Consider the following 25,158-nt stretch of genomic DNA (forward strand, 5'->3'; position numbering starts at 1 on the left):
GAAGTGTTTTGTAAGTTTCCTTTGAGAATTAGGACTGAGAGATTGGAGACAGAGTGGTTTTCTTGTTAGAAATGTCCTCCCACAGGTAATTGGGTATTCTTGTCTTTGATAGATTTCTGGTGTGCATACATTTGGGTGCGCAGTTGTTTGGTCTCTTCTATGTATTTTCCATCAGGGAATTTGGTGCATTGGATGAGATATATTACATTTCTGGAGGTGCAGCTGTAAGACCTGGGGATGCTGATGGCTCTGTTGTGGGGTGTAGTAATTGTGGGAGTGGTGGAGATGTGTTGGCAGGTTTTTCATTTCTCGTCATGGCATGGTCTGGATCTATTTGGTGTGTTCTGGGCCTGAGGAAGTTTGCTTCCAGTGATAAAGTTAGTGAGGTTCGGTGCTTGTTTGAAGGCTAGGATGGGTGGCTCTGGGAAGATCTTTTTAAGAATAGGGTCTCTTTCTAGTATGGGCTGCAATTGTTTGTGGATTTTCTGTATGGGTTCGAGGGAGGGGTGTTATGTCATAACCAGCGACGTGCGATTCATGAGGGGTTTTCTGTTGTTCTGCAGCAATTCTTCATGTGGTATCCAGGCGGCTCTTTCAAACATGCAATCTGTTTCTTTGGAGGAGTGTCCTTGTGGGGTGAAAGTCTTTTTAAGCTTGGTGAGGTGGCAATTCTGGGTGTTCTCAGTGCAAATTCTGTGGTATCTGAGGGCTTGACTGTATATCACAGCTTTTTTGGTGTGTTTAGGGTGATTGCTGGTTCTGTGCAGATACGTATTTTGGTCTGTGGGTTTCTTGTATAATGAGGTTTATATTTTGCCATTATGAATAGTGATCATCGTGTCTAAAAAGGAGATGTTGGTGCTGGAGTATTCAAGAGAGAGTTAGATGGAGGGATAGTGATTGCTGAATTTCTGATGGAACTCAATCAGAGATTGCAAGTTTTCATTCAAATGTCACTGATATATCTTAAATATAGCAGGGGTTTGATGGTGCAGTCCTTGAGGAAGTCTTCTTCTAGGTGGCTCATAAAAAGGTTGGCATACTGTGGAGCCATTTTGGTGCCCATAGCTGTGCCTATGGTCTGGAGGAAGTGTTGGTTATCAAAAATGAAATTGTAGTGTGTAAGAGTGAAGTGTATAAGGTTAGTAATATCTTTAGGTCTGTACTCTGAGTCGTAATGTTGTATGTGAGAAAATATGTTATTTTGTGACACAGAATATGGCCTCTAGCTTCCTCTGGTGGTGAGAATAACAAGGAGAAATCCCCTTTTGCTACCTCATATTCAGAAATAGTTTCTAGAGGGGAAATAGAGTATCCACCCACTTCCTGCTCCTGCATGTATACATAGATATGGGAGGAGTAGAGTAGCAAAAAACTGTTCTTCTTTGACTCCCAATCCATAGTTATAACCTTTAATATGGGGAGACTATATAAATAAATAAAAGAAGTGTGCCATATTGAACCCTTTACAGACACAGAGAAAGATTTTACAGATCACAGTTCTGCGTACAACTGAGAGTTGTTTTGGGGCAAGTTTGAAATGGGATTTTACCTTCTATTTAAATTTCAGGTTCTAAGTACACTACGATAAGTTTTCAAAAGCTGTTCAAGGTATTGGGATGTAATTCTGTTGGGATATAATTCTATGTAATATGGTTACTGTGGCCCTAATTTATGGCCGCATGTGAGGAGCTCACAGCAAAGCAGAAAAGGAGGTTTCAATCATTTTTGTGCTTCCTAGCTAGCTGTGCATCTAGAGTGAATGCCCAGTAGGAGTTAAATTACACCAGGGTAATTCCTTCCATTGCTTATACAATGGCAGTGCAAAGTAGGATGGCATATGAAGCAATATGCATTGGGTTATAACATTTGTGTTGAGCCTTCTGTGACTGGGTACAATCAAAGGCACAATGGCTTGAAAGCTTAAAGTGAAGAGAAAGATCAAAAAAGAATCAAGAGAAAAACAATCCTAAGGATTTGATTCCAGTCTTCTATTTAAGAAGTAATATTGAGCAAGGCCATATAACAGGCATCAGAGGTAATAGCATTTTCCCCTGAAAAAAGTAAAGTTTTTTGGCATGATAGAAAAGGTTTATGTGTTTTCATCACTGTCAAATTGAGAAAACTGTCTAGCATTTCCTTTGTGCATTTCACGTAGGGTGACATCCCCATTTTAAACACTTTTTGTCAAGTGAATACTATTGTCCCATTTTCAGTGGGATGCTTAGACCAGGTATTTGAAAACAGACGGTTCCAGTGAAAATAGGGCTGTTTCCTTTCCCCTCCCTTGCTTTCTGACATGCTGTACTGCCCCCCACCCCTCACTCAAATTATCCACAGCATTCAGCTGAGACTACTGAACATGTCGGTGGGGTTGGGGGGGAGAGGAGGGAGGAAAGGCAGGACCAGTGTTTCTTGCTTTGAGAGTTGGGAAATGAAGTCATCCTATCTTTATGTTCACACAAGCCTTATCTCCTTTTCTCCCTTCTCAGAACATTCAAAATCTTAAAAGAGCTGAATACACGGTATATTTTAAGGACCAAATTCCATTCTGAATACAGTGGTGAAAATCTGAAGTATCAATTCAAGCCATTTTGTTAAAAAAAAAAGGTTTAAAGCACAGTTTCAAGTTCAGGATGGGCAAGAACCTTGTTATAATAAAGTTCCAGCTGGCAAGTAGTGATTCATTTGGTAAATGGAGAATTTATGGACTTAATTCTAATTGACTGATTCAGAGCTAGAATGAATAAAGAAGGTCTTACTCCAAGAGTAGTGACTTCTAATTACACTAAATTTATTAATGTAACTAATCTGTTTCTCTATCTGTAAAAATATGATAAAGAGCTTTGAGATCTACTGATGAAACAGCACTTATACATAAGTGCTTTCAGCACTGTCATTAAAAATAATGTACTAGTACCGATTCGTCTCTGAGTCAGTCTTCCTTTATTTCATTTCATTCTCCAGATTCTCCTCCCACTTTATATGCTTGGCTCTTCAAAATAGATTCCCAAGCTCAGCCTACAGTCCAGACTGAAAATACCAGGCAACCAGCTTGCTAACCTGCCTCACATTAGGACCACTATACCTTAATCTGGTTACTTTTTGCTGTGTCAAAGAAGGAGCCTAGTTAGCTGATTTCCAGTTCAGATAGGAACATAAGCTATATGTGGATGGTAGTTAGCTTCACTGATAGAAATAGTCTGCTGCATTAAGCAAGAGCGAATTTCTTTCCTGCCTCCACCCTTCTTACCCTGGTCATTTGTAGGGCTGTGCAAAATTCTGATGGGTCTTTTTTTTCTAATTTGTTTCAACATATTTCAAGCTTGAAAAAGCAAAATTGAAATTAAAAAAAAGGCTTCAAAACAGCTTCAAAATGAAATGAGGGCACTCAAAACATTTCAAAAGTTTTGAAACGTTTTGAGTTTTGAAGCAACCCAGTGGCAGGAGGCAGGGGAGAGCCAGGGCTGCACTGTGAGTGGCTCTGCCACCCCCACGGAGCTCAGTCAGGTGGTGTTAGGCAGAAGGAGAGCCAGTGAAAGAGCCTTTCTGAGCACAGCCCTGATCATTGACTTTCTCCCACCTCCTCCCACCAGGCTCAACTCCATGGGGCCATGGAGTCTCCAGCCGCTGGGCTGTGCTCAGCAGGGCTGCACTCTGAGCAGCTTTGTCACTCATTCTCCCACCACCTCCTGCTACCAGGCTGAGTTACACGGGTTTGGTGGAGCCGCTTGGAGCACAGCCCTGGCTTCTGGTGAGCACAGCTTGGCAGCTGGAGGCTTTGCAGCCTCACAGAGCTGAGCCTGGTGACAGGAGGTGGTGGAGAGCCAGTTGTGGAGATGCTTGGGGCACAGCCCTGGCTCTGAGTGCAGCCCTGGCCAGTGGCTCTCCCCTGCCTCCTGCCATCAGGCTCAGCTCTGTGGGGCTGGAGGAGCCACTCAGAGTCCAGCCCAGCAGCAGGAGGTGGAAAGAGCCAGGGCTGCACTCTGAGCAGCTTCACCAGCCCCATGGATCTCAACCTGCCCTCCCAGCATTGCCACTGAGTGCCAGGAAGAGCCCAGTGCCCCCCTGTTGCAGCTCCAGGATCGGTGGATGCCATTGGGCTGCATTGTGCCCTGAATCTCCTGGCATGGCGCAGCCCAGCAGCTGCAGGCAGGGGACAGTGGCAGCCTCCTATCATCTTGCATGCAGATCCGGGGGCCCACACCCCCAGGAGGAGTCTGGCACAGACCCACAGCTCTCCTGGGGGCATCAGCCCCCAGATTTGCATGCAGGATGACAGGAGGCTGCTGCTGCTGCTGCCTGGGAACAGCAATCAGCACCACTCTTCCTGGTTCTGGGCACGGGTTATGCCCAGCACTGGTCCCAGCTGGCAGCAGCAGCCTCCTGTCATCCCATGTGCAGATACGGGGGCTGCGCCCTCAGAAGGGCTGTGAGGCTGTGCCAGGCTCTTCTTGGGGTTGTGGACTCCAGGATCTGCATGTAGGATGACAGGAGGCTGCTGCTACTGGCAAGTACTACAAGTTTTGCTTTCAACTTTTTGAGGTGCAGAATTGTCATCTGAAAGAGGCAAGAAATGACAAAGTTATAGGCATTATCATGATTCCCCATTATACCCTATGGGCAAAATGGAAAAATGCATCAAAACAGCAAAACAGTTTTGATGAAATGAAACAGAACAGTGCTTCAAAATGAAACAAAATGATGAAATGAAACACTGTCCCTTTGAAATAGCAAAATGGAAATTGAAATGAAACAGTGCTATTTTACAGTTTGCACTCAAAAACTCATGGAAAAAGAGAAGGGTAATGCATAGACACAGAATTTTAGTTGGAAATGAGATTATGAGCACTTGTGATCATGAAAATGAAACATTTACAGCTAAACCCTATTTCACTTTACATGATTAAGTGGCATATATTAGGCCTGTGCAAAATGGCTAATATTCACTTCAGATTTGGATTCAGCCAGTTCGGAGGCCAGCAGTTCGATTTGGTGATTCGAATCATTGTTCTGAATCAATTCAGCCAAATCTAATTCAGAGATTCAGCTGCTGACAAATCGGCCAAATCTCCGAATTGAACAGGCCCCACCCCCCGCCCACTCTCCCAGCCCTGTCAATGGCTGCCCTGCCTGGCCCCAGCATCCCGCCACTTAAAAAAAAAAGTCCTGCGCTCACCTGTGCTTGCCAGGTGTGGGGGGAGGGGCAATCCCTGCTGCCCCCCACTGGCCTGCACTGCATGGGGGCATTCTGGCATGAGCCCCCAGAGGCCCCAATGGCCACTGCAGCAGCCAGTGTGTGTGGGGTTTTTGGTTTTTTTTCTAAGTGCCAGGATGCTGGGGCTGGGTGGGGCAGCCATTGACAGGGCTGAGAGAGCAGGTGGAGGTCTAGGGGAGTACACCTAAATGTACAGCTTCAGCCCACTACAAGGAATTTTCTTGGAATTCAGCTCACTACAAGGAATTTTTCAAGGAATTTAACATCAGCTGAGAATGGATAAAAAAATATCCAAGGACTTTGTGTTCTCTGCTGTTAGAGAAAGAATAGAGTTTGACACAATGCAACTGTCACAGGCAAGTGTCTACCTACCTAATATCACCAACATCACCTCTTTACTTCTACTGAACATGTAACTAACTCTCTTTATTACCCTGGCATTCAGGTATTATGGTCATTTTCATAGCAGTGTGCTAGCAAGAAGCATTTTATACTGGTACAAAAGTCTGCCTCCTCACCTCTCCACTGGATGTGTATACCTGCTATTTAGCAATCTGTCTGTACAGGTCTCCCTTTCCAAATTCATCCCATTGTACTAAGAGCATAATGTTACACTAAGACATTACTTAACCAATAAGAAAGGTCTCTATCTATTAGCTTCAGGACTAGTTCAAACCATTAAAACAGGTCTAAAAGGAAAATAAGAAGAGCTCAAAGAGTAGAAATTCCTACTTTAGTGTATCATCAGCTAGAGATATTCTAGATAATCCCACAGAAAAAAATGATATTGCGAAGTTATTATATTAGGCCCACAGTAAACCGGTATTTATGAGTATGATGCAAAGCCCACAGTGTGAGCTTTTCTACCAACTTCAAAGGGCTTTGGCTCTGGCACTATATGAATACTAAAGAGTTATTGAAAAGGGAAGACCTTTAAAACTTTGGGACCTTAGTAGGTACCTCCCGTATTTAATTTCTTCTTTCATATATTCTCAAGTTTATAGAATTGGCACATTTAATCAACCTGCATTATACAATGTAAGTTACACATACTTTGTTAATTCCACACATGATTTTCTGCTGTTTTAACACATGTTGTGATCACAGGGAGCACAGTTACTACTATTACATTCATTAACACTGGAGACAAGAAATTAAATCATGTCCCATCTCCATAATTAATAAGGTATTAACAATTGCTGACATTATGAATGTTCAGCTCTAAGGTTGATGCTGATGTTTACGGAAGAAAATGAATACAAAAATGTTCCTTACTTTTCAACCACCTAGTGACTTAGTAAAACATTTCAGATTTATGTTTTAATTTGCAAATATTTGTCTTTCTTCAAAACAGATTTTCCCCCCTTGTTTTCCTCTTTCTCAACCAGTTTCTTTTAAAAAACCATCTCATTCAGAAATATATTAGATTTAAATCCACAAATTAATATGCTAAATAACACATTAAAATGTCAAGACTTTTAATTTTATTTTGAACATTTATTATTAAAAATGTTTTTAGTCTAGGCAGTATATAGTTTTATACTGAAATAAAAAATAGTTATTTTAAGGTTACACAAAGGCTGTATATTCTATCTATAGATAGTCAAGTTCAAAGAGGTATCTATGGTCCAATGTGCCACGCTTCAGTCATCCCACTGTACTTATATTGTAATAGGCTCAGAGCAATATGTGACTTACCATATTGGCTGTATTGTAAGATTGGGTATAATGGATGAGTTAATAAAAAGCATCCATCTTGACTTCCTTCTTGCATTAACTTGGTATTGTGCTATTGTTCTGGCTTTTATAAGTTTATGAGGTATCCTTAATGTTACTTCAAATTAGTTCTTGTGATTTAATTTTATATTTACATTTTTATTCAGCAACAAGAGATTCTTCCAATAAATAAGGAGAGAAGCTATGAATCTTTCATTATAGCTGTAAATTCTTGCAACAGGCAACATTTTTAGAGATGCAAAGGCTGAGTGCTAGTGGGGTTTTCTTGTGATAAATATATCAATGTCTGAACCCCCTGATGGAAATATGGCTTCAATTTTTTTCTTAAAAACATGGATCAATCATTGTTGCCATCTCCTATTCTCTTCTGTCAAATACTTCAACTATGTTGGAGTATCTATCTGCAGAAAGCTACAGAAACACTTTGGGTATTCATCTTATTCTATTTCTGTACTACATTTAATTTTCAAATGGCCCTGGTTTTCTTTCTCGAGAACTGTAATATCCTGATATGCTTTCTTTACAGCATGGTGTGATGAAAATATAACTCTGATTAATACCAAATCTGATTCCTTCAAATGAGACTACAAAATAATCTAAATTACAGTATGTCCCTGTCCAGCCCCCAAAGAAGTTATCTTAGAACGGAACTGAGCAGAAGTGGCTTAGACCTCTATGCCTATTTGACTGCAAATCCCATGTGGCATCTGTCTCAGAAGCACAGCACTAAATCTAAGCCATGAGTACTGCTAAGGATGGGTGGAGTGATGTAGACTTCTGTATTGGACTGGGTTCTATTTCCACTCAAGTCAAATAAGACTTCTGTGTGTTACCACAATGGGCTTCAGGAAGGATACTTTGTAAAATGATCCCATGGATATTTTTCATTTATTGTATTGTATGTAATGTTCCTCCTGTCCATAGTGTCTGATTACTTCTTACATTTTCTTCTAAATGAATGTACTTTCATGGCAATTTGAAGATATTTTAACATAGGAAAATATATTGCCAATGGAAATAAATCCCAATAATAATGGGATTTTCAGTAGGAAAACAGAGGATTATATAGCTCCTAAATCTCCCAGTCTTAATGTATTTTCCAAATATAAAGGATTCTCAAATAAATTTATAAAATGGATTTAAATTGAAGCCAATGGAAACTGAATGTGAATGCTGTAAGTTTCCTTATTACTTCCTCTAAGTGCACTAGACTAATTGAACAAGTTATAGGTAAATGAGACTGGGATATTCTAAGATGCAGAGAGAATTAGGTACTGAGCTTCTATTGGCTTTCTAAGTTCCTTTTTCTCTTGAGAATATCCCAGCCTTGATTAACTATAACTTGGTCTATCAGCACATTTAGGAGCATTAAAAAATACTCATGCATTAGACTTTATTTAGATAACACTGATCCTGAAAGGATTATATAGGCCTTTCCTGCATGATGAATGGAAAGAAATGGCCTGCTAGTTTACTTATTATGCCTGTTACCTTTATTAAATTGGTTGGATTCTGAATTGACCTTCTGAAATTTGAAAATGTTGTGATATATGCAAAAGCAGTTCTGAAAAAGAATGGATTCTTTGCGTTGTGGGGAATAAAACTTCCACTGACTGATCTTAACTTTATGGTTTGTATTTTTCAGTCTATGACAAACTCTTCTCTCCCTGAACTGCAATGTGTGGAAGTGGTTTTGATTTCTCTGTCTCTAATGATCCATTCAGTTAACAGCCTGGTCATGAAAATGTCTCTCTATTGTCTTGTTAAGTCTCACCCTATGGAAGATGTATTCTTGGAATAAAATGAATGAAGATGTTTCTTTATCTACTTTATGTGAAAGCCTCTTTATAGTTAACATCATGTCCACTAAAATATTTCAATATTGCCATTAGTCTCTAAAAAATTATCTTTTGTTGTGGTATTGCATGGCAGAAACCAACACGATTCCATTACACTAATGATTGGCTGAGAGTATAGAAGCAGGATAAAGTGTGTATGTAAAAGAAAATATGTTAAAGCAATGTGGGGTTTGCTACCTTTTTCTTAAACAATGAGAATACTTAATTTTACATTTTGATCTCAGAAGAACAAAACAAGAAATAGAAATGGACAGTTGACTCATTTCTACATTGTTGACAATGGCCAGATAGCCAAGTGATCTTTCAGCAAAGAGAGGAAAGGGAATTCTGTATCACCTAGCTATCACGAACAGAATGAAGCAAACCATAAGAAAGCTTCATTGTTGGGCTGTACTGTATTGTGCCTTAGTGCGGTCATAATTGACCCTCCTTACCTGTTTCTGCCATGGAGAAATTCCCTCCTAAGCTGGCTGTTGTGTGAGAATATCCTATCATAGTTTACTCTTGGGTTCCCCCCCTTAGTTGTGTACCTTTCCCTTATCATCTGGCCTACTCAGGTGTTGATCTTACAGCAGGATATTGTGAGCTGTGGCCATCCTTTGGCCATGATATGAATGTATCCTTACAAAACCTTTTGTAGTCTTTTTCAATGGTGATCATGGCAGGCCTGACTCCTCATCTCCTTATCCAGGCAATACAGTACAACTGTTCTCACAAACTAACTAGGTCAGTCACAGAGAAGTCCATAGGGATATGTAAAGATGTCACATTTGTTCCAGGAAAAAGACTTTTGTCCTAGGACTGTAGAGGTAGTGGTAGAAGTTGTAATTTAAAGATGATCAATAACTAACAAAACTACAGAGGTTGGGAATTGAGAAATCGTCCCTAAGTCTGGGTAGTTAGTATGAGAGAGAGAGACAAAGGGGCTTATAGTTCCACAAATAAAATTTGTTGTTTTAGCTTTTCTCATTCACCTATGCTTGTTTTTATTGAACCTGTTGACCACTACAGAAGAGACATATGTATCCACTGTCCTGGCATACTTCACACCTTTCTGAAGTGACTAGGCACCTATGCCTTGTAATCCCACATAATTTAGCAAATTTGTGGATGACACCAAGTTGGGTAAAATTGCAGACACTCCAGAGAGCAGGGCTAAGATCCAGAATGACCTGGCTAGACTAGAGAAATGCTCTGAAATCCATCAGATGAGCTTCAGCAAGGACATGTGGAAAGTCCTGCACTTCGAACTGAATAACCACATGTGCATATACAGACTGGAGAATGACTGTCTAGGTTTCAGTACTGCAGAGAATAACCTGCGGGTTGTGGTGGACCATAAGCTGAATATGAGCCATCAGTGTGCTCTTTTTGGAAAAAAAGCCCAAAACATCCTAGGGTGTATTAATAGGAATGACACTTATAAAACAAGAGAAGTGATTCTTCCAATCTATGCAGGACCGGTGAGGCCTGGAGTATTGTGTCCAGTCTTGGGCCCCACACTTTAAGAAGTATGTGGACAGTTTGGAAAGCATAGAGCAACAAAAATGATCAGTGGCCTGGGAGACAATTTATGAGGCTGGAAGAACTAGGATTGTTTTGTCTAAAGAAGAGAAGACTGAGTGGGGATTTATATTAATAGCAGACTTGAAATACCTGAAGAATGACTAAAGAGATTATGAAGATAGGTTTTCGTCTGTGGCCATATGGGGCAGGACTAGAAACAACAGCCTCCAGCTTCAGCAGCAGAAATTTGGAGACTGGGAGGAACTTTCTGATCATGAGGGAGTTAAGCATGAGAACAGGCTACCTACAAAAGTTGTGGAATCTCCATCCTTAAAAACCTTCAAAAGCAAGTTATCCTTATAAATCTTCAAAAGCAAGTTATAAGCCTTCAAAAGCAATTGCATTGCATGGTTTAGTCAGGGATGATCCAACTTCGAGCAAAGGGCTGGACTAGCTGACCTTGTGAGATCCCTTCCATCCCTACTTTCCTATGACTCCTATATCTTACCTGCCCAATTGGCCAATTTCAGGAGTATGGATGGAGTGTATTCTGGGCACTGCCTAGCAAGTGGCCTGGCAATTAGTTCACTTCTCTTAAATGAAGAAGATATAGGTTCACACCCTCTCTGAATATAGGGTTCCTAGAAGCTGGGTCTCACAGTTTCTGAAAACTGTCCTTAGCCCCTAGACCAGGGGTTTTGAGGGGGGTCTCATCTTTCTTTTCTCCCTGTCACTAGCCATAATTTTTCTCCAACCATATATTCAAGGTTTTACATGCAGTTACATGCCTAGCAAGGTGATCCTCTGCTTCCACAAAGCAGACATAGCCCTAATGGAGTCTTCTGAGCATGATCATAAGAACAAGCATGGCTAAAAAGGTAAACATGGGATCTAAACTCCTCATAAAGCTAAAAATGAAATATATGTTGCTGTTTTTGAATACATAAGTAACCCTTAGACATATACATGTGAAATAGGATTCTGGCCTTATGGCATTTTCATTCCACCTCCCCGATTATCAGGGATCCTGGTTTTCTCTGAGTAAAAAGAAAAAAAATCCCCAGTTTTCAGATTTAAAAAAGTAACTCCCAATCCACATTTTTCCATGATTAAAATGAAACACCTCTCTCTCTATATATATATAAATATATGTATATATATAGAGAGAGAGAGAGACAGACAGACAGACAGACAGACAGACAGAGGTGTTTCATTTTAACATGCATGGGGAGGGGGCTAGAAAATGTGTCGCCAAACATAGGCTATGTCACCTTATGTTACCCAACTGGATAGCCGCTTCTGGGGAGATCACTCAAATTGTGGCTGAAACACAAAAAAATTGAATTTTGTAAAGATGGCAAAGTCTCTTCTAAAGGGATCTGCAGTGTAGTGAGGAGACTGATCATAGAAGACAGAAAGTTCAAAATTGTTTTCTCTACTTATAGAATTTCTTGTATCAGAGGTCAACAACCTTTTATTGGTATATGCCACACTTTTGACCAGTCCCTGCAGCAGACCACAAGTCTCCACACCCCAAGGCCAGCCAGGGCTGAAGACGGGCAAGGTTTGGAGCTTTCTTTGTGACTGGGGTAGTAAGACTCCTGGATGCTATGGACATGTTAACAACACAGGTAGGTAGGGTGGTTCATGATAAGAAGGATTTGGGACTCCAACCAAGGGTTAGGGTGACCATCTGTCCTGTTTTTCCTGAGATAGTCCTAATTTTTTTTAGGCTAGTCCTGGATTCAGGGTACAGATTAAAATGAGCATACTCTTCATAGTGTGCAGTCCAGTGAGGAAGGGAAGTGGCGCTATGCCTCAAGAAGCTGGCTGGGCAGGCTGCGTGTCTCAGCATATTGCTCCACCTCTGCCTCCCCCTGCAGCATGCTGCTGACTTGGGGCTGGGAGGGAAGTGGGGGGAAGCAGTGTACCAGATGTCCCATATTTCCAAACTAGGATGGATGGTCACCCTAACTAGGGTTGAAGTGGTTGGGATGGGGCTCTAGCAATGAAGTCATGCATGAGAGAGAATTCTTCTTGCTATAGTTGGTATTGCTGCAGCTAGGAACATAACAGCTAGGCTTATGGGCTTTGGGGGCTCTACATGGTCATCCTGTGATGGGCTGCTTGGGTTTTCCTGCCTGAGGCTAGGGTTGGAACTGCTGAAGCAGTCCAAGTTAGGGTTAGGGTTAGAACTGGTGATGGTTTGGAGTCATTTTTCTTTTTGAAGGTGATAGGACTCCCAGAGCTATGCTTAGGGTACAGGTAGGTAAGGTATTCAATGCTAAGAGTATGCAGGACTGACCCTGCAATTTCCCATGTAGGGTTAGGGTAGGAGGGCTCCAACAGCAAAGTCAGGTTTGGGGTGGGAGGGTTCATTTTTTCCAGTGAGTATAATGGCAGCTTGGGATGTCTAGGTTTATGGGTGGAGCTTGGGGGATCACAGCAGTGAGGTTAAGCATAGACTGGAATAGCAGGACACTCTGCAGTGAAGGGGAGATTAGGATGGCTGTCATGGTGCAGCTACCTGCCCCCGATTTCCTGTGTCAAATTGGACCTTTTCAGGCTAACAGACCCTGGCTTACACAATGTGTAGCTTTTATTACATAAACACTGGATAAATTGTGTAAGAAACACAAGAGCATGGAGCAGAACTGCAACCTGAGAGGAAAGCAGGGGGGTTTCTGTTATTGTTTTGGTTTATTGTTGTTGTGGTTGTTGTTATAATATAGTTTATTGGATAATCTTTATAGTCAGGAGACAAGTTAGACAAGCATTCTGGCACATACTGACCGTCTGGTCTCCAGGTCCTATACAGTTGATTCAATAAAAGATGTCAAAAAAACCACTTGCCTCTCAGACATTTCCTAATACAAAAACACTCTAACTGCACTAACAATTTGAAGCAAGGTTTGTGGGGGGTGGGGCATGCTGTGCCTGGTACTGTTGAACCTGGACCAGTATGAAGCCAAGCAAAATGTGCCTCTATGACCCGTTTATTTTGTCATTCATCTCAATTTTATTCCTATGAATATTCATCATAATGGAAAAATTCCTGCAGGGAAAACCTGCCTTAGAGAAAATGTTGCCCTAGGCAAACATGTATTCTGGCACCTCCCTCCCTGCCCTTCCCCCCAAATCAGTGGTGCTTCTGCAGGCACATGATGTGCGGTCTGGTGAGGAGACAGAGCATCATGGCACAGCAGGCAGGCAGAGGGGCAGGTGCCACTGCTATGACTGACACTGCCTAGCCCAGTTCTTCCCAAGCAGCAGCTGGAGGCAGGGGGAAGGCTGTGCTGGGCACTGCTTTTCCTGCCCAGGGTGAGGATTGGCTGGGCTGAGGCAGTGTGTGAGCTCAGGGGGGGGGGGGTGTGTGTGTGTGTGTGTGTGTGTGTGTGTGTGTGTGTGTGTGCCATCTCCCTGACCACAGCACCCTGGGTGGTTGCCCATGCCTGCCACCCCTATGGCTGACCCTGGCTGCAACATTAACTCTCTGGACTCCAGAGTCACATGAAAGCAGGAGCTCTAGGCAGCCCCTGCCCTTGTCAGCTGGTGAGCTCAGAGCTTATTACTCAGCAGGAGCCCATGCTGACCAGGCAAGGAGCTCAGCATGTGCAGCACAGCCAAAGTGGGTTGCCCTATTGCAGAGCTGCATATGGTTAGTAATATAAAACAACTGTAATTGTGACAGCTGTGAAGATACAGCATAGGTGTGTTTTATGTAGAGGTATGCCACAGGTGCTTGTCATCAACAGCTAATAGAACTAATGACTAGCTGTAATATCCCCAGCTGTAGCTCTTCATGGTATTACACACTGATGCAAAGGAACTGCAAGGTTAAGGGCACAACCAATGTAAAAGTGGTTCATACTGGCAGCATTAAATGAGGGCAACTCCTGCTATTTGTGAGCAGCTGTTACAGATATACAAGAGCCTGTGTTTTGCTGTATGAAATTTCACCCTGTCACTGAGTGGTTGTGTCCTGCTGATGGGTCATTTTCTGCAACTAAAACAGCTCAAAGCGAGGAATTATTCACAACCATTTCAGCAAATTCCTATTACAATTTTGTTTCAACAGTGGTCTCCTTACTATCTATATGCTAATACTATGTTGCTCAATAAGGGAACTCAAAAATCAAATAAAAAATATCTCATTCTCACAGTAATGCTTACAGAAAACATTTCAAAATTAAACCAGGGCCTGGCATGTGTTTGAAAAAAATATTCATAAAACAATTTTAAATGGCAAATGAAGTGTAAAAAGAAATAATCTGTGGACATTTCATGAATGAAATAAAGATCTAAATTAAGTATATGCATTTTTCTATGTGATGTGTTTGCCTAGCTCTAGCAGGTGTTCACATTTGAACTGATTTTTTTTTTCCAAAGACCACCTTTATTTAGGAAACCAGTTAAGTTAATGAGCAATCCCTCTGTATAAAGCTGGCAGTAATAAAGGTCAGTTATTTTGTTAATGAAGTACATGGCACTGTGTACAGCTTGTTTAGATTATTTTCCCCTTTGGAGATCTGTATTATCAGATATTTTAGTTTCAGGGGAGGTCAAAATACAAGATTTGATGGGTTATATCCTATATATATATAGGACAACAAGAAGAAGGGTTAATATTCTGTATATCCAAATTATGTGATCTGTTGGTTCAATGCGGATGCCTATGATAGTGCCTTCCAGTTATTTTTCCATCACATTCCAAGTAGCAAATGTTGGATTAGTTTCACACTAAATATAGCGTTACCCTGCACACAAAGGAAATTGCTCAAAGGTATGTGAGGGTTTAATACAATTAATAACGAATGTCAAAAGTGGGCAGAGGCTTAGCAGTGATCTTTGTAAAATGTCATGTTAGTATCACTAGAAGAAGAGGCAAAAGGGTCTTGAAATCTCATTATTATCTCTTCTCTGTAAATACGATCCATTAATGCTTACTGAAGCAATATTCAGAGAGTTGAGGTCCATTCTAGAGCAAATGTGTCTGGGACTAGGACTTTTTTTTCAGTCACATACATACACATAGATACAGAGAAGCCATATGATTGAGGTGACCATACATCCCAGTTTGGCCATGATGCTCCTGGATTCCATAGGCTCACCCTAGCTAGGTGGTGAATAATCATGGGCTTGAGTCTGGAGGGGAGGCAGAGTAGCATGGTGCACCAGGCAGGTGACTGGGCAGGCACCATTGCTGCTGTGAGGGAATGAGGATGCACCACATGTGGGTGGGATGGTACCTGCTCCACTATACCCACCTTGCCCTAGTACAGCAGCAGAAGTGCCTGCCCACCAGCTTGTCTGACACACGATGCTGCTCTGCCTCCCTGTCAGACTCCAACCCAGGACTTTTGACCAACCAGCCAACACTGACCTATGGAATCTCAGAGTGTCCTGGCCAAACCAGGATGTATGGTCACCCTACATATGGTCCCTTCTACATTCAGTAAATGGACAGTAGATTGGAACCAACCAAGAGCCATTAGCAACAATGGATTTCAGATTTTGAAGAGGGGGGTGCAATGAAAATCAGGCCCATGGCCTCAGGGACTGGTAACACATGGCATGTGTTATGGACTGCCCACCCAGCTCAGTAAAAAAGGACAGGCAGCCCATTGATCAAGGATCATGCCCTTCAATGCCTTATATCCAAGTCTGTCAGTTGGGGGTACCCCTGTGGGGTACTCGAAACGGTCTTAGGGGGTAAGCACAGATGGGTGGGGATGGAGCACCTACACCTCCCAGGAGCAGAGTCGGGGTGGGGTGAGGGTGGTGGCAGCCCTCTGTGGGGTGGAGAAGCTCGCATGTAGTGGCCGCCACCCCCCCACCTGATAAGTTTCCCCACCCTGCAGAGGGGTGCCACTGCCCTCACACCAGCCTGGTGATCTTCCCCACCCCAGCCCTGTATCTGGGAGGCAGCAGTGCTCCATCCCCACCTGCCCATGTGCTACCTTCACCCCATGTCTGGCTGCACACTAGCCGCCCCCCATCCGCTGTCCTCACCTCCCTGCTCCATGTCCATTCACATGTCACCCTTCCCTTCCCTGGTCCATGTCCAGCCACCAGGGGTACTTTGATTTTAAAAGGGTTGAAAACCCCTGCCCTAGATAACTGAACTGCAAGAGGAATTGACAGTGGGATGTGCAACCATTTATGACTGCACTCTCCCAGGATAGACCCCTGGCTTTGAGGTTTTTCTTGAACCAACTACACCTATCAACACCTGAGTCTATGGGATTCCTGCTGCACCAATATCTACTTAAAACAAGGCACTCTAGCACAGCTGATGAATATTTTTGGAGGTCAAGACAAACTCAGGTGAATAGTTTTCCGTGGGCTGCATGAACTGCCAAACATTCCCTCTAGACAGCTTCATTTAATGAACCAGTTCTTCTGTTGAGTTGCCAGCACAGCTTGGAGGAACAGTTCACTTCAAAAAAAGCTGTCACAATAAGTCATGAGTCTTCCTCATAAAACACATACCACCTTTATCCCTCTTATCATTATGAGATTCCAATAAAAGCATCAGTACTGACCAGCTAGAGTGAACTATTTCTTCTTACAAAAACTGATGCAAAATAATGGTAGAAATGGAGCTAGTATTTCACCCTCCCTCCCCATCATAAAAATGATGATGTTATGTTTCAGAGTCAGCATTTATAAAGATATTTAGCAATGCTCCCCAGGCCCATTGCTTACAGCTGTCTGCAGTCTCAAGAAGATTTGAATTGGATTGCTGTCATTTTATTTCCTGAAAGCAAAGCAACAGTAATTTTTATTTCTTTGTATGAACCCAGAAAATAGTGTGGAAGTCTCAAAAAGTAGCTTAAAAGATCTCTACTGTGCATATTAAATCTTAAACATACCACTTTTCAAAGATCAAATACAAATTACACACAGCCAGAAGAATGTTCTTAGGCATATGCTTTAAGTAATTTAGAGGGGGGTTTTCTCATATCAAATATTGAATTATTTCTTATAAGACACACAACTTCTTCCTCAAAATGAGCAGGTAGAAACTGAGGCAGGTACTATATGTGACTAATTCTAGTCTGGAAATTTGTTGGTGGAGGAACAGTAGCAGCATTAATTGCCACAGCACTGGGAGCCACAACAATTAACACTGACACCGCTTCCCCACCCACAAATGTCCAGGCCTGTGGGGAGCCTCCCAGCTGTATGACGTGGCCCTGAACACTGATCAAGAGGGCACATAGGGTACGTCTACAGATGGACCCAGTACATAGTCCGAGGCCCAGCACACCAGTTCAGGCACATGTGGGGTCAGCCATGATGCCTTGCCCCAGACCCAGCATGTGGGTTGAACCCGACATACAACCCAAACTACTACAGCAGATCAGACTGGTATGCTGGATCAATCAATAGCCACCATCCATCATGCAGGAATGGCATCAGGCTTAGGACCAGGCTTGGCTTCATAGCAGCTGCTACTCAGTTATTTGCTGGTACTAGAACAGGGGTGGGCAAAATGCGGCTTATGGGCCCACAGGGCCCCTAAAAAATTTAGAAAATTAATATTTATCTGCCCTTGGCTACCTGTCATGTGGCCCTCAGTGGCTTGGCAAAACTCAGTAAGTGGTCCTCAGTCCAAAAAAATTGCCCGCCCCTGTACTACAAAGTAAGATCTTTTTTCTTCATGCTTCCTTTCAAAAACAGGATAAATATTGTATTTGAGGGCATATATGCAGGAAAATAAAATAACTTTTTTCTACTGTTTACATTTGAACAATATAATAGTTTTTCATCAAAAAAATAAGGAATTTATAAAAGATGCATGCTTATTAGAAAACAGGCAACATTTATTTTTACCAGAGAAAAAAACACTGCCTGTTACCAAAATGAAATCTCACTCTTGACCTAAGAAAACACACAGCTAAAAGTGCATAGTTTATTAACATACAAATAAGGAAGCCCTGACCAAAAGAAAAATGACAGGAATAAGAAGATTATTAAAGGACATGTAATTACTAATTGTGTGATGCTAAATTGATGGTATATAAAAATCATGGATATATATGCTCAGTGGGTTGAATTCTATCCTGAGTTACGTACAGATGATGATAGTAGGATTCCATAAGTGTGACTTGGGGCAAAGTTTAGACCACCGTTTTTCCTTATCAGGTTAAGAATAATAAAATTAGGTAACAAATCTGTAACCCAATTGCCCCCAGTCAGAAGGTGCCCTAATTAAAATACACAAATTCACAGTAATGTGTCATATTCACAAATTAGCCATGTGTTATTTATAGTTCCTTCAGGCGCAATAATGAAGAGATTGGTAATGAAATCTGAAAGCTTCCACATTACCCTTATATTTGAATATATATCCCATGTGCTCCATGTGAAGTCCAAATTAATATATATTAAAACCCTCTTAGTGCCTAACTTTTAAAAAGCTGCTTTATCTAAGAAGCCCTATCCAATCTCAATTGTTTCAATATAATGACATTTTAAAATTGATTGCTGAATCTTTTAGTTAAATAGTTCAGTACCAACAAATTTGCAATATATGCTAAATACTGAGAAGGGTTGCCCCCTATTTAATGTAAGCAATTTGGAAAATATCATCTGCAATTTACTTGTTGACATAAATTGTAGCCCATAATTCAACACACAGTTTAATTTATTCTCCTGTGCATGAACCTTTAACAACTGTATTACTAACCTTTAAACATACACATACCCAAATGTTCTTTCCAGCCACTACAGTTTTATGACTATGAGTGTCTACTAAATCATATATATTTGCAGACCCCAACAAAGTCAGGTTGACAGTAAACACATATAGTTACACTGAAGGTCTTAACCTATTCATTAAGCATATTGAGATGAGTGTTCCCAAGTCTTAAAGTTCTCCAAAAACTGGGTCATGGAATATGTGAGTTCAGAACGCAAAACTCTTACCACCTCACTCTCTTTCCTTTCCTTCCAAACTTTGGCCTCTGATTTAGTTCGTTTATGGAACTGTCTATATCATTCAGATCCTCTGTATTTCACATTCCTAAGTTTGTAATTTTTTTTCTCTTGAATATCCTCGCTATTCAATATTTTTATCCATGCATGTCCATAACATACTGTATGTGCAACAGGTTTTAAACATGCAGAAAGATTTGTATTTGTATTTGCATTCAATGTCTGATGCAATTAATTTGTAACTTTATGAGGATAAAGCTGTGATGTATAGCCAACTAAGAAAAAATGAGGTCATATCTAGTTTCATACCATATCACTCAGTGTTTGAAAACTATATGAAGATGCACATGAGAGAAAATGTTCTTATGAGGGTTATAAGCATCAGAGACATATTAGAATAGTTAAACCAGAATATTTTTAAGTGTGTTTTCAAAGCGGAATGGACCAAATGAACCATTTTAAAAAAGGTGAGACAGAGAAGTAGAAATTCAGATTAAGGACAAGAGTTATTATCCCCCTTGTTTTCTCTTTCTCTACATCCTTTGGGCTATTCTAATTTTATTATGGAACATATATCAGGCGGTTGAAGATGATGCAGGCTATTGAAGAAAAATGTAAAATAAAACCATGAATGTATACGTACATGAACACATTGTCACACAAAATATGCCAGGGGTAGAACTTTATTTTATTTTTGCAAATTGCACTATTAGCTGGAGGGTTGACATATGGGCAAGCAATGTCAGAACAACAAAAACAACAAAATGGCACTGGCTGTTTCTCAGTTGACATTCCTCTTAACCATGCTCCCTGAAAGACTGTCACATGTTCTTCAAAAAAACAAATCTTTATTTTTGGGGAAGAGGAAGGGGAGGGGGGGCAGGAAGGGAGGGGGGTTGGTTGGTTTGCTTGTTTTGTTATTTGAAAATTTCTGTGGTTAACATTTATTTAAGTATTTTCTTATTATTGAATACCTCTGCCTTTTTGCATGCGAAACAAATCTAGAACCAGAACTGGTGAAATAACCACCAAAAAAAGCTTTTCTTGTTCTAGTTCTGCTTCAGCCCAAATCAGGAAATAGCAGGATGCTCTGAGGAGCCTTACCTTTTAGAGTAGCCTTGATCACAAAAGCATTAGGGTTGAATTTCAAAGGGTTATGAAGACATTTCTCATTGACAAAAGACCTGACTGTTTCAGGCTGCCTAATCTATAATATTTTTTTCCTTTTCTTCTGGTATTTCTATATTTAATAAAGCTTGTATTCGCAAAGTAGACTAACTGGAGTTAAGTATATAGTAGTCACATTCAGCAACCCATAGTTAATACTGAAGCCAGAGGTAGAATTTGGCACAAGGAAGCTTTATGTAGGGAAAATATCTATTAGGTCATCCAATCTACCTTGTCCCTTCAGTGTGTTATGTTGCCTAATTCTGAATTTGCCATGTAAGAAATGACTGTTGCCAGGTGATACCATTGCATAAGCCAATTTCACTATCAGGATTGTTTATTTATTTGCATGATTCAAAAACTGAGAGCAAAAGCTACATGAATTAGTTTGAGTTCTAGTTCATATTGACACTTCTGCATGCTGGTTTCATCTTAACTCATGGCAGTAAACCTTGCATAAACTGAATATCTATTATGCACAACATAAAAGTAATTCAAATTGCCCCTGGGTCTGCATGAGCTTTTTTAGAGGTCAAAACTCAAGTATGTTGCATTTAATTTTTAAATTAGCATCCTGAATGTCAAGCTTTTAACATTTCATTCATCCCAGAATGTAATTACTTTTCCTTTCCCGGGTGGAACCAAGACACTAAATAGTAGAAGTTTGTCTTTTGTTGGTAGAAGCAGACTCTTTAGAGTCTGTATAAGCTATTGTGCTGTTAATTTTGCAGTTATCTTGGTTTCTTTAATATCAGTTGGCCATTACCCATTTTTGAGTGACTTATTCTGCTTGACGCTCTTTCATTTTGACTCTCCATTGATGTTGAAGATTTAATGCATTTTTATCATACCGTGCAAAATGCTGATGCGATCTTTCTGCAGGCCCTTTGATGACAGAAAATATTATGATTATCTTCCCCTTTGTACTGTACCTGGAGATATCTATTCACATTCTTCATAGCCACTCATCATACAGATGAATATGAAGAAGATATAGTTTGCTTATTCCCCACAAAAGGATATTTGCAAAGATTTTTTTTTATAACTGTTGATTTTTAACTATATGCAACCACACAATATTTCCTTTCAATAGCACTTCTCAGAATTGTACCTGTTATGTCCATGGTAGCACTGCAGTTCCTTTTCCTTTTAGAATGAATATAGTCTGTAGTAAGATCAGGTGATGTGTTTTAAATGTGTGCATTTAAGAAAAAAATGTATGACCATGAGCTTTATTTTAATTTCATTCACTAGAGTAAAATTTATCTAGTGTAGAGAGTGAGCAAATTACTCTTTATACTATCTGAGCATTCCTAATGGTATTTTTCAGGCCCTGGATAAGGAACATTTTCTTACTTATTCCTTACTAAACTTTATTGATTTAGGATTTATAGCAGCAGTTGTATGTGATAAATCCTTTCCAGTAATTCAAATGGCAATATTCAGTACAAACAATTAAGATCATTAACAAACACATCAATCAACATTACTGAAAGCCTACCATTTAATCAGATTAACAGCAGTGCCAAATCAAATCCTATCTTCTCCTCCCATCTGACTATCATAAATTCTGGACACTTTGACTGGTAAATATCCCTATACTTGGGTTTGGGTGTTTTGGTAATTTAAAGGTCCTATCACTCAAATGATAACATTTACATCTCAATTAATATAATCATATGTGAAGAGAAGACAGTGTATTTCCCTATGCTATATGCTAAAGTCACACTGATTTCCTGGGTTTTTGCCTAGTGAGCTAATTCCTTTCTAGATCATGGAGCTCTTCCATTCACTTCAAGATGAAACATCAGCTTAGGTACTGGAGAGCTACCTTTCCATCCTTTTGAATCCAGTGGAGAGCAAAGAAAATGGTTTGGCAGCTAGGGCAAATGATTTATGAGAAAAGGCTAAGGGAACTGGTTTTATTTAGTTTGGAGAAGAGAAGACAGAGGAGGGATTTGATAGCAGCCTTCAACTTTCTGAAATGGGATTCCAAAGAGGATGGAGCTAGATCAGTGGTGACAGATAACAGCACAAGGAGTGATTGCAAGGGAGGTTTAGTTTGGGTGTTAGGAAAAACTCTCTCACTAGGAGGGTGGTGAAGCACTAGAATAAGTTACCTAGAGTAGTGGTGGAATCTCCATCCTTGATGGTTTTTAAGACCCAACTTAACAAACCCTTGCATGGAATTATCTAATTAGGGTCTAGTTAGCAGTGATCCTGCTTTGAACAGGGGGTTGGACTAGGTGACCAGTTGAGGTCCCTTCCAACCCTAATTTTCTATGATTCTGTGATTCCTGCTCACCTTCCTGAACTGCTACTGCATGTGTAGAGCAGACCCCAGCTATTTCTCAAAATGAGTTTAGGGTGTGGATGGTAGTAAAAGTTGACATGTTTCAAGTGCCTTTGAGATGTCTCAAAGGAGCAGCTGTACAAATGTACATGCACTTTGAAATGTTGAAAAAGCATCTGAAGCCTCCTAAATAGCACCTCCTTAAATGAGTCACTATTTTGAAGTGTTTCAGTTCTCATTATGTGTGTATGGGAAAGGGGGACCCATAGGACCTCAGAATCCAAAAGTACTTCAATTTCCTCCTTCTCCTGCATGGGAAGGGATAGTGGGATGAAAATCTGCAGGCTGACTGCAATCCTGTAGACTATGCAGCTGCCAGATCCTGCTTCCTCAGGGGCTTCCTGGGGCTAGGCTCAGCAGCCCGGTTCCCATCTCTCTCTCACTAATGGTTAAGGAGGAAGTGGTGAGGGACAGTGTACTGAGGCTCAAGGCATCCAGGGAGACACCACTGCCTGATGGGTTCTCTGTTCTCTCCATGAAAGGAGAAGGAGGTTGGCAGGTTTGAAATGTTCCAGTTGAGAGAGGCACAACAAGGGTCATGTGTATGCCCCCTGACTGAAACATTTCCTTTTTGAAATGTTCCCAAATGTGTTTCACTTGGAAACAATTCAATTTTTACATTTATACCTTACCCTAGGCAAACATATGTCTGTTGGTCGCTACTCCCCAGTGACTTGTCTAAAAGTTAAGTAGGAAAATGCAACCTGCACCAAGCAACATCCTACTAAACTGTAGCCCTTTCAACTACAGTGAAACCACATGGTCTCCATACCAGTTAGGTGTTCAGGCCTGACTGGACTAAAACATCTAAGAAGGAATGAAATTCTTTCTTCCCTGCACCCAGTTTTCAGATCACCATTTATTTGACTAAACAACAGCTTCTTACCCATTCTGATGTATAATATATGCAACAAACAAAAATCTACAGAATACAATTATGGCTAAAAGGATTTAGAAATGCTAACTTCACTATCACACAATCATACTGAGTGTCTATAGATGTGCTTGGGGAGTGGTGGTGGGGGTTAATTAGAGTGGCTCTGAGAGCATCTTTAATTAAAGCGTGGAGCGTCACGTGTATCAGTGTCCTTGCACTAAAAATGGCAGTGAGGGTGCTTTAACTAAAGCTCATCAAACAAGCTTTAATTAAAGTACCCCCACCACCATTTTTCAGCATGTGACACTGGAGTGCAGTAATTACTAGGGCTGTGCGAGGTTTCGGACCATGCTTCAGATCCAGAGAAGATTCAGCTGCTTCAGCAGCTGAAGCAGCATATCTGGATTGAAGTGCTGGCTTCTTTAAGCTTTCTGAAGTGGTTTAGAGTTTCCGAACTGCTTCAGAGCCACTTCGGAGATCTGGCCATAAGATATAATGGGGAATCAATGAAATATCTATAACTTTGTTGTTTTTTGTCTGATTTGAACTAAACCTGCCGAGCTGGTAGCCTCTACTGACAGCATGAAGTCTACCACGTTCAAGAAGATCGGTGCAGGGGATGGGGGGAACTGCACCCCAAATTCTTGAAAGCAAAACTCATGTCACATGTATGAGTTACACCACAGGGGGAAAACTGTAGCCCCTGGTAAGTCCACAAAGCCTGCCAGGTTTCAAGGAGCTAGGTGCAGGGGTTCTGGGGGAACTGGACCTCTAGCTGCCAACAGGCAAAACTTGTAACATAGATGTCCGTGTGTGTGTTAAGGCACAGTAGGCTGAAAACTACAGGGATGGTAGCCCCTGGTGAGGCCACAAAGCCTTCCAAGTTTTAAGGAGATAGGTGTAGGGCTTCTGGGCTCTGGGGCCCTCCACCCCTAGCTGCTGACAGGCAAAACTCATGACAAGGGTGCTTGTGCAACTGACTGTGTCTGTCTTAGGGCAGTTGATTGTCTGTATTGATTATTTCCTCTCCTTCCTCTGTGGTTTTGTAGGTGTTAATCCTTGCTAATTAATTCCTTAACACCTTCACCAAGTGACTGCCACTCCTGCACCATGACCCTGTGCTGGACACTGCAGGCTGCTGCCCAGGCCAGGTAGCACAGGGACAGCTGCATGAAGGCCTGGAGAGCCAGTGCAAGAGGCCCAATGAACTCTTCATTGCTGACACCCATGCCTGCCACCCAGGGCCCCAACTGGTCACAGGAGGAGACTGGCAACCTTGTGGCACTATAGGGCAAGGCAGAGATATAGTGCCAGTTCACGTGGGGTGGGTGCTCTAATGCACACATCTACGAGGGGCTGTCAAGTTGGGTGCAGGAGCACAGACATAACCAGTCAGCATGGCAGTGCTACATAAGAGTGGGTCACTGTCATCAACCACAATTATCAGTTGGGGAGTGCCCAAAAGTCCATGCCCTTTATGTGGCTACTGACAGTGATC

General features: G+C 41.3%; 1 long non-coding RNA gene across 1 annotated transcript; it reads right to left on the reverse strand.

The window, feature by feature from the left end:
* Positions 1-430: 430 nt before the first annotated feature.
* LOC109309557 lies at positions 431-18,408 on the reverse strand. Its single transcript, XR_002100960.1, has 3 exons — positions 18,399-18,408; positions 5,737-5,743; positions 431-680 (listed from the first exon to the last, which is right to left on the reverse strand). It is a non-coding gene; the product is annotated as an uncharacterized LOC109309557 (long non-coding RNA).
* Positions 18,409-25,158: the final 6,750 nt, after the last annotated feature.

Source organism: Crocodylus porosus, unplaced genomic scaffold (genome assembly GCF_001723895.1).
Source record: "Crocodylus porosus isolate Cpor-Errol unplaced genomic scaffold, CroPor_comp1, whole genome shotgun sequence".
Taxonomy (NCBI): Eukaryota; Metazoa; Chordata; order Crocodylia; family Crocodylidae; genus Crocodylus; species Crocodylus porosus.